We start from the raw sequence: 10,453 nt of genomic DNA, 5'->3' as shown, positions 1-10,453 counted from the left end.
CCAATGGACTGTAAACGTTTGCTTGCTGATGGGTTTACTTTATCAGGTGTTTATAAGATTCATCCCTGGGACAACCGTTCAGTGGACGTTTATTGTGATATGGATACAGAAGATGGAGGGTGGACGGTCGGTGAAATTAGTAATTAATCACGGCATGGAATTATCTGAGTACAAATTTTATTAAAAGATTTTGACGATATTTTTCTTAATACAATAGGTTATACAAAGGCGTGTAAACGAATCGATTGCTGTCAACAGAACTTGGAATGAATACAAGGAAGGCTTTGGTTCTGTTCACTCGTCTTATTGGATAGGTATTCATATATATGTATTTATAACTGGTAATAAATATCAAGTCCCATATTTTGTTATTTTATAAATTACATTGTAAATACGATATAACAGATGTTCTATACATCTGTATTACCAAGTGTTGTGACATCAAGTAGAAAAAAAATCATACAGTGTTTCCAATATCAAACTTACTTTAATTTTATTAATTATGTAACCGAGCAGCTAATTAAATAATGCCTACTGTCCAATTTTGCTTAGTTTGAACGGTTACTTATACTCATGGTAAATTAAAACTATTGGATGATATCAGATGAACCAATAAAATTGAAGATAAAAATATCTAAGAATAATTTAGATGAAACGAAAAATAGAATTATCCCAAAACAGATAAATCTGTAAGAGACAAATTATTATAAATTTGGTCTACCACAATTAGTAATAAACTTTTCAAATGAATTATAAAAGAGCAACAACCCCTTCTTGTAATCCCAAAAAATATATACATGTATACATAAATAGTACAAAAAATTGTCTCTCGAAATTCTTAACTCATTAACAAATATGTGCATTATTACCTAAAGTGATTGATAGCAATCAAAAACTATAAAGATTGCTGTTTGCTTGAAAAAATATTTTAATTTGATAAAAAAGTGAAATAGTTTAAAATATAGTATTCACCTTTAAATTTCAGATACGTTAAAGATTAGAGAACTATATGCGGTATATAACATAATTTAGTCCCCACCAAATAGGAACAATTTCCTGAAGTATGCTAAATTGTATGAGAAATATAAATCAACAAAATATAAGGGAAAACAAAATGTCAAAAAATCAGCAATACCACATAGACTGACTTTTACCATTTGGCTTTTACTAATTAAATTTAACTGGCTTGGTGTATTTTTCTCAGGTTTATTTTACACTTTGTGCACAAAGGCAACATAGTCTTAAATTTGATCTCATCTGTAAACATTTACTAAGTGTAATTTGTCTCTTTATGGGGTTTTTTAAATTGAAATATTGCTAATATTTTCGAGGTCTATTTCATTTTTCAGTTCTTTAGAGAAAAAAATTTGAGATTTACCCTCTTTTATAAACTTGTAATATGATATCAAGTCCCTTTCAAAGAAAAAAAAATGTTTGCACCATATGTCCTTAAATTGGAAAACCATTTTTCACTTTAGCATTGAACATAATGCCTATAGGCCACATCGCTCACCTAAGCACTGTGACCAGGAAAAAAGCGAAAAATCAATCCAGCATTGAAAAGCTTAAATGCAAACAGGGTCCCAACCTAATTCTTAAAGGAGAAAGGAGGTAGGAGGGTTATGAGTTAAATTTCATTGAATCTAACTAAGAATGCTTGCATATTCATCAATGTGGCTTTTTTGCCCAAAAAGTTTAACTTTCATTTTGGTCCTTACTTACATGTACCCCAAGGGTTATGTTTTGTAAAAAAAATTTGAATCCACATTACCTAAGGATGCTTCAATTTAAATATGACTAGTGATGGCTGTGTTGTTCGTGAGAAAAAAAAATGAAATATTTTTTGTTAAGTATTCCTACATTATTCTTTGATCTACTGAATTTGACTCAGTGATTCCAGAAAAAATTACATATTCATGATGATAATAAGACCAAAACATATATGAAAAAAAAAATCACATACATACTTTAAATATTTTATTTAATCAGACACCAGACAAGGATCCCTCCTTAAAATATATCTCTTTCAAGAAAGTTGATAATACAAAGTCATTCACTATTTTATTTTAGGAAATGACGTCATTCATCAATTAACTAAGAATAGACCGTCTCTCTATGTGTCCATTACTTTGACGACAGGAACTACTCTATATCAACAGTACGTTGAATTCTCTATAAACAACGAGACAGACAACTACAGACTTTACCTGGCAGGACTGACCGAAGGGACCTTAGGTGGGTCGTCAGACTACTTAGTTGGAATCTTTATACATTTGTAAATTGTTAACGATATCAAAAACACTAGCAGTAAATACGTTTGTGGGTGATAAAAGGTCGAGTAATGTCATGGATTCAATATCTGAAAATTGATAAGATCACAATCCCCTAATAATTATGTTTATAAGTAGTTTTTTTCTGACCTTAACTTTATTCATAATTCATTTCATCTGAAAATACCTCTGGTAGTTATAAAATAGTAATGGTTAGTTTTATTAAGGATAAGATAAAAATATATGTAAAAAAAAATTTTATCTTGATTTAAATATCTCAAACGCATTTCGTGAGAAAGTTTTTTTACCCAATATTATACTTAAGGGTAGTCTACTTAATGGGTAGTCATGTAGTGTATTTGTATAAAGTGAAATTAAATCTGTTAGGTATAGCCATGTTATTCAACTTTTTAAGTTTTATCCAGGTGTGATGACAGTTACCTTAAATAAATTATCACTCAAATCATCAATCGACTAACTAACACAATGGTATTGTGAAAGAAGGAATGAAATCTCATCGCCGACATTAATGAGGTCATATTCGTTGTTTTTCTGAATTTTCATATTCTTTACTTATACAGGTGACGCTATGTTAGACATGGGTTATTCTTCCAAAAATTTGTCTGGGATGTTCTTCTCCACCCTGAACAGAGATAATGACGGGTGGGATGGTGATAACTGTGCTGCTGTATACAGAGGAGGAGGAGGCGGCTGGTTTAACGCCTGTAGTAACGCCTACCTTAACGGTCAGTGGCCGACGATGTTCTGGATCTCCAAATGGGTTCCTATACTGATTGCTGGTAGCGAGATAAAAGAGACTGTTATGATGATTAAAGCTCACTAATACTGTTCAATGTTGTTTTTGTCAGAAAATTTTATTGTTTTTTTTTTCAAAACCAACACAAATAAAGATAATTTTATTTTTGCTCTATATATCTCATTGACAATGAAAACACAAAAAGAATTATTCTCTTTTTTTAAAAAGATCAGTACTTATTCAATTTTAAGGGAAAAAATGATAGTTCATTATTTACATCAGTTCTATAATTTAAGATCAATGTTGACTTTTTAATTCACTGTACGTATTGGACTTTTAGATTTCATGCCGGACTTAAATACAATATTTATATCCACAACTTTTTCACTAGTAATAATAAATCTCATAAAATATGAAAAGCCTTTCAGTAGCTTGTTCTAGTTGCTTGAACGTTCGTTGAGTGAACGTCAATTATTGACCAGATAAATGACGGAAGTGAACAAAAGCAAAAAAATATACAATTACATACAATCATATAAATCATATAAATTAAAGCTGGGATAAATGCAAATAATAAATAGTGTCAACTTTGATATGATATATTGCGACTTAGTGCTTATCCCAGCTATTGTTATGATTAACAAGTTTGTGGCGTAATCAAAGAGGCCACATGGCATGCTAAATGCTCGCAAGACGTTTCAAGCCCTACCCAATGAAAGGCATTTCCTGAATAGTACGAAGCTTGTCAAATAATTGAAGCAAAAATTGTTATTTAGCATAACATTGTGAACTGAATAATGTGTACCTGTACAGAATAAATACGCATAAGCATGGAAACCCGATGTAGACACATAGTTATATTTGAATAAGTAACAACACAAGTAGAGATTTTTTCCAAAAAAAGCCTACCGTCTTTAGCAACAACTTAAACATTTAACTCATCTACACCTATTTGGCCGTATTATTCTTAAGAATTTCTTGATTTTTTATTTCTACATTAGCTTTTTACTGGCATAAGCCCAACCAAAATTGTCACTCGGTCATTTTCGTAAACGTTGACTGACCGAGAGCTTTCGGCAAACCTCGGCCGATTCGGTTGCCTTGTTCAAACAGGAAAGGGGAAAAGAATAATGCACTAGCATGGTAACGCATGGTTTATTCTAGAAGGTATCCAACAACTTTCAACAATTGAATTTAGTTCATGTTCTAAACCCGAGGCCATTAGAATAACAATTTTGAAGGAGGCACCATTGCATGTTGTTTATACTGAAACACCACAAACTGGGTGACACAGTGACGTCTAAACAATATCTACAGCATCTACAGACTCTGCTGCTCTATGATGACGTTAATGTACCATATCACCTCAGAGATATTTCATGGCAAGTTCTTGGTCTCTGTCAACAAATTACGTGAGAATACTCGGGATCTCTACAGTCATATCGATATTTGTTACAACAGTATCCATTTAACAAGATCAAGAGAGCACCTCTCTTAAGAATTAACACACTTCCTCACCGTCTACATATTGAAATGGAAATGCCAATTGTTTTTTCTTGTTATTTTAACACTTCAGAAAAGTCTGTTCAAAATCCTGTATCATTTATTTGCATTTCTTTTTTTTAATCACCTTTTTCTTATCTTTTGATTTCCGGTTTCTTTCTCCCATTGTTGATATAAATGATAATACCTATTACTATTGGAATACGTATGCTATGCATGTATTTCATACTTTATAGATTTAAATATTAATTAAAAACAATATTAATTAAAATGTTTCCCTTTTTTATATAGGAAAAAATGCACTTTTTTGAATAGAATATTGATCAATATCAATTGTATTAATTACACTTTGAAATCCAGCCGTCTAGATGAAAAGAAAGTTTAATATTTAGTAAATTCAGCATTTGATATCATATTTCGATCTCAAAGCCCGCCATGTTTAAAATTTAGAAAATATACACTATCTACCTTTTGAGTAAGTGCATTTACAATAAGGTATAACTACAATCTCATTATACTCTTTAAGTAAGTTTATTTAAAGCACTACACAGCTAATTGTGCCACGTACGTTAAACGTATGTGAAACGTACGTGACTTCACGTACGTTTTCCATGAAAAAAGCACCACGTATGTTATACGTACGTTTTCACACGTGTGAATATCATGCATGTCACGTATGTTAAACATACGTATTGCCTACCATACGTTACACATATATTGCTTACGTACGTTACTCATACGTTTCACATATGAATAACGTACGTGCAACGTGTGTGTAACATACGTTTCTCATAACATGTTTAATGGGTTTATTATTTGCACTGTAAATGTATAAATACCATACAAAAATGTGTCAAACCATTGTTAAACACATGTTTTGAACATTTTTTTTCACATATTGTAAACGTTGGTGAAACAAAAATAACGTGCAATTTAAATATTCAATTCATGAATTTGACATAGTTTCCCTCAAAGGCTTATTTTCTTTTCATCAGTTGAGTGATCCACTTTCTGGTTATCCTTCACTTTAAATTTTCTGATCCTAATTGCCCTTGAAGCAATCACTACAAAAGACATATTTAGATTTAAGCCAAATTTAATGTAGTATGTTAACATCAATTCATTCTTCTCCAGTTCTCTTTTATCTTTAAAGAAAAAGAAAATATTAAATGCATGGAATAAGGGAAAACACATTTTTTCCCCCTGAACATTATTTTTAATTATTATTCCACATATTTATCCTGGTTGATTCTCTGTATAACTTAAATATAAATACTAAATAACAATAAATATTTTTTTTAGTATTCATAACCCTGATCTTTTCAACTATTTTTTTTCACTATATCTTCATATATCTACCTTGTTATTCTCTTATCTAAAGTTCATTACATCATAGCATTGACCTGTGGGTGAACTCGGAAAAAAAGATGTGTCTGTACATACTGATAACCCATATGCCAGCTTATGGTAAAAGTTTCCCAAGTGCAAGTCAAACTCCAAAGTCAAGGTCAAAGGTCAAAATTGTTGACATCCAAGGAAGGACTTGTCACAAAGAATAAATCTGTGAAATATGAAAGCCCTACTTCTATCAGCTCAAAAGTTACGATCAAAGTTAAAAATTTTTAACAGTGGGTTAAACTAGAAGTTCAAGGTCAAATATTTTTATTTATACCTATTGAAAGGTCTTGTCACAGTAAATATACAAGTGAAGTATGAAAGCCCTTGCACCAACTGTTCAAAAGTTAAGGCCAAGATTCAAGTTATGAAACTTTCTTAAAAGTGAGTCTTACTCCAAGTTCAATTCAAAAGGTTAATTTGGTGTACCAATACAAACGTATTGTCACAATGAATACCCAGGTCTGTGAAATATGAGGGCCATACTTTCACCCACTAAAATGATATGGCCAATGTGAAAAGATTTTGCAGACAGACAGACAGGGCAAAAGCTATATAGATGTACCCCAGAATCTTTTATTACAGGGGTATACCAGTAAAACTTATTCCATTTTCATGAACTTAGTCCTTTTGCTTTCAACTTAGGAGAATTATATAGATTTTCAATGAATCAATGCATTTTAAATTTATGATTAATTAATAAAGCTGTGCCTTTACATCTGATCCACCTACCCTGGGGCTATATGAATTTCATTATTTTAGTAGGACTCAATGCTTATTAAAATCTTGTTAATAGTTTGCTTGATGTCCAAATAAAAAATACAATTATGAATAATTTTGATGGGTTAAACCCAACCCTCCCCCCTTAATTTGGGCGGTGGTGGTGGTGGGGGGGGAGGCTGTAAATACTAAAATTTTACCAGACAGAGCACAGTGTATGACAATGGACAACAAGAAACCCAAGGGCCTTGAATCGCTCTTCTAGTAAATTGTACAATCTATCACTAGTATTTGAAGCCTCTATGTTTATAAGACCCAAAATACATCAACCAAGAAAGTTTGATGATTTTTAGCCAGTTAGGACTAAAGATATTTCAATAGAGCTATAAAATACCATAAGTAGGTCATGGTGACCTACTTTTTGGTGGACATTCTCCAAAAACCCAAGATACCTCCACCTACAAAGTTTATCAATTCTAGGACAATTTAAACTTCTTTTGGTTTTATTTTCCTGATTTCTTCCCTTGTATAAGGGTCCAAACCCTACTTTTAGTATAAATGGTAGCCCTTGGGCCAGGGTTGCCCTGTGACAAATTTGACAATTTGTCCAAGGGGATCTTGAGTTTTGGCCCACATTGTAAAAAGTTTATGCACGCTGCACAAAGAGCCATAGCATTAGCTCTTTGAGTCTTTGGCTCAGAAGAGCTAAAAACAGTATACATGTACACGTATTTACTGGCTATGAGGACAACAGCTAGTTAATCGTCCCCCAAGACAGCAACTTTTCCCCAAGATGCAACCGAGGGAAATAGTTTGCTGTCGAGGGAGATGATAAACAAGCTATTTTTCGAATAGTAAGTAAATAGGTGTTTTATTATTGCATCTGATCCCACCTCTGATGTTTCGGGGGTCCGTGTTTGCTCTGCTCTTATTTTGTATTGTTTTATTGACTTTGAGATTGAATACTCTTCGTTATCTCCATATCCTAGACCTTCTATATATACTGAAGCTGAACTAACTTATTTGTAAGGTCCGATATTGATAAAACCAGAAGAGTTACGAAATGAAAAATTGAACTTACATTCTGCACTAATCTTTAGCTTGGCATGGACCCATCTGTTTTTGTGTGTGTTCCAAGTGTATACTTTTTGTCCTTGAGGTAAAAAAAAAAGTCTATGTTAAAAAAAGTAGACGACTTTCACATTAGATTTTACAAAAGTCATTCCCCTTTGCGGGGTCAATACGGCGTAAGGCCATGTTTTCCCTCTGTAACCTTACCAAATTTATTGGTCAGTATCTTAAAACTAAAATCTGTAATGAATATGTTCATTAAGATTTTCATGTTGCCCCAAACTTTGGCAATACAGGTACAGATCTAAATTGTCCAATAACATTTGAAGATTGAAAATAATAACAGGTAACTTACAAAGGACAAAGTGGAAAAAATAAGACTTACGCAGACAAGGGGAGATAACTCTTAGTAGTGTGAAATTCGTCAAACTCGATTGCATTTCAAATTTTACATGAAAAGCTTCAAGTTACATGTAGTATTTGCAAGTCTAAAAGCAATATGATCAGAAAATCTTATTCCTATTTAAAAGTATTACCATATCCAAGATTATACTGGTTAAACTTTCAGAATCTGTTTTGAAGTCCATTCTAGGCATTTAGGTGTTTACAAAGATGAGCTTCAGTCACCATCCTGGAATGCATATATCTAAAATCACATAAAAATTTACAATCTCAAAACGCAATTTATATTCATAAGGATTAAAAAGGGTAGATATTTTTAAAAACAAAACTGTTGCACCATTACTGCACTCAAGGATAATAATTTCCTTTAATATCTAATGTGATGTTTTGAATACTTTTAAAAGAAATAAATTCAGTGAGTGGAACTTTACATCAAAATTTTTGTTGTTTCCTTTTTTTTTGCATCTTATTTCTTAGGTTGAAAACATTTTAAATAAATACTTAATTTTTATAACAGTATTTTAAAACTTCACCTGCATTTTGATATAACGTGCCCGTGTTGATGGATACACCTGGGTGCTGACCAAGACAGCTCACTGCCTCAACATGGTCAATATTTTCTGTTTTTGGTAACCTAAGTCTCCATTATGTAATACACTGTAAAAAACACAGTTATGAAGTAATTAAATAATTGTTGATTTTATGCATTCCTCACCGTTAGCTAGGCCCTAGAACTTGCAGACGTCAGACTTCTCTTCCCAGCGACGTCACTGGTAACGTACATGTAATACATAAATGGAGTCTGGAAAATTCCGGAAGGTATATTCTATAAGTTTTATACGGACGGTACCCACTGTATATTTGATATTTATCATTTGGATCATTTACTCCATTTGAGATTTGTTATGAAATTTTCGTGAAATTCTTTTTTTTATTAATATTATTTAGTTTTGCTCTTCAATTCGGATTCATTATATCTATCAATGACCGAGTTCAATTTTATGTGTCTCTACCCATATCCGATACACATGACGAGATTGGAGAACTTTTTATGTAAACTTTGTTTACTTTTTTAGAGTAAATTTAAACCAATGCGAACTGATAACATCATGCCAGACATGAAAATGGACATATGGTAAACAATATGAAATAAATTGAAACATTAACGACGCAAAACACACACACGACAAGTCAACAACGCACATACGTAAGCTTCAGTTGTCATTGGGTTAAACCAAATATCATAATAATGTTTATGTCAAAAAAAGATTTTTAGATTTTAAAATATGATAATGATTAAGATCGATGCAACTTCTGATCTAAACACCCATAATACATGTTTTATGAAGGATTTTATAGATGGTAACATCACTATGATTTCTCTTTTCCCTGAATAACAGCTAGGTTAAGCCCTAAGTGCCTATTGATTGTTAAATAATATCTTGATTAGTTCTCTAAAATCACTTAAAATACAAAGGAAAAATATCTAGTTTTGGAAGTCCGCCATGCTTTTATACAAAAAGGTTCCTTTATTTTAAACAAAATTATGTAGTCCCTAGCAACAATAAATGTTTAAGGCACTGTTTTTTCTCTTTATACCAAAAACTAAATGATAATTTGATTAATTAATTAAATTTGAAATAAAATAAAAATGATAAGATTTATAGTCAACCTACATTTATCAAACATGTATGTAATAGTATGAATTTACAAAATATACAGCCTTCTCATTCTTAGACATAGCTTTTCACACACATGTAAAATGTAACGTATTTACAATAAATCACTGGGATCGTACCTGGTTACTTCCAGGGTTTGGGGTGTAAAACATAAAGTGATTTAAAATTGATTGGTATGATTAAAAAGGACTGCCGAAATATACAAATACGTCCTAACCTTATCTAGGTTAACAATAATCAAATGGTGAATCAATACAATCAATCAGAGGCAAGCAACAATAAATTATTTGGTAGACCTAATAATAATAATACTAAAATGCAAGGCCAGTCGCCCTCGGACTACCGCATATACTGTAGGATGCCTTATTCAGGACGGACAGTATATGTGATAGCCCTTCAACCACTACACTCACTGTAGGATGCCTTATTCAGGACGGACAATGAGTATAGCGGCCTGGACGGACTGGTCAGCCAATGCAGACGAACTTTATGGCTAGCCTCTTCGCTTGAGGTTAACCTCTGTGGCAGGCCTTACAACTGGTTTGGTAAACCTCAATGGCCTTCCAAATTCTCTCCCTAACTGAATGAACAGGCGAGGAATTAATAATAGTAAAGTTTATTTACTATGCACAGTCTTTGAACACTGTCTATCGTCT

General features: G+C 32.2%; 1 long non-coding RNA gene across 1 annotated transcript; it reads right to left on the bottom strand.

The window, feature by feature from the left end:
• Window positions 1–7,688: 7,688 nt before the first annotated feature.
• Window positions 7,689–8,875, bottom strand: LOC134230962 (uncharacterized). Its single transcript, XR_009984465.1, has 4 exons — window positions 8,834–8,875; window positions 8,652–8,775; window positions 8,253–8,347; window positions 7,689–7,798 (listed from the first exon to the last, which is right to left on the bottom strand). It is a non-coding gene; the product is annotated as an uncharacterized LOC134230962 (long non-coding RNA).
• Between the last annotated feature and the right edge of the window lie 1,578 nt (window positions 8,876–10,453).

This window comes from Saccostrea cucullata, unplaced genomic scaffold (assembly GCF_032062105.1).
Source record: "Saccostrea cucullata isolate Sc308-1 unplaced genomic scaffold, CSIRO_AGI_Scuc_v1 ctg545, whole genome shotgun sequence".
NCBI classification, from domain to species: domain Eukaryota; kingdom Metazoa; phylum Mollusca; class Bivalvia; order Ostreida; family Ostreidae; genus Saccostrea; species Saccostrea cuccullata.
This window is presented reverse-complemented; position numbering and strand designations above follow the sequence as displayed.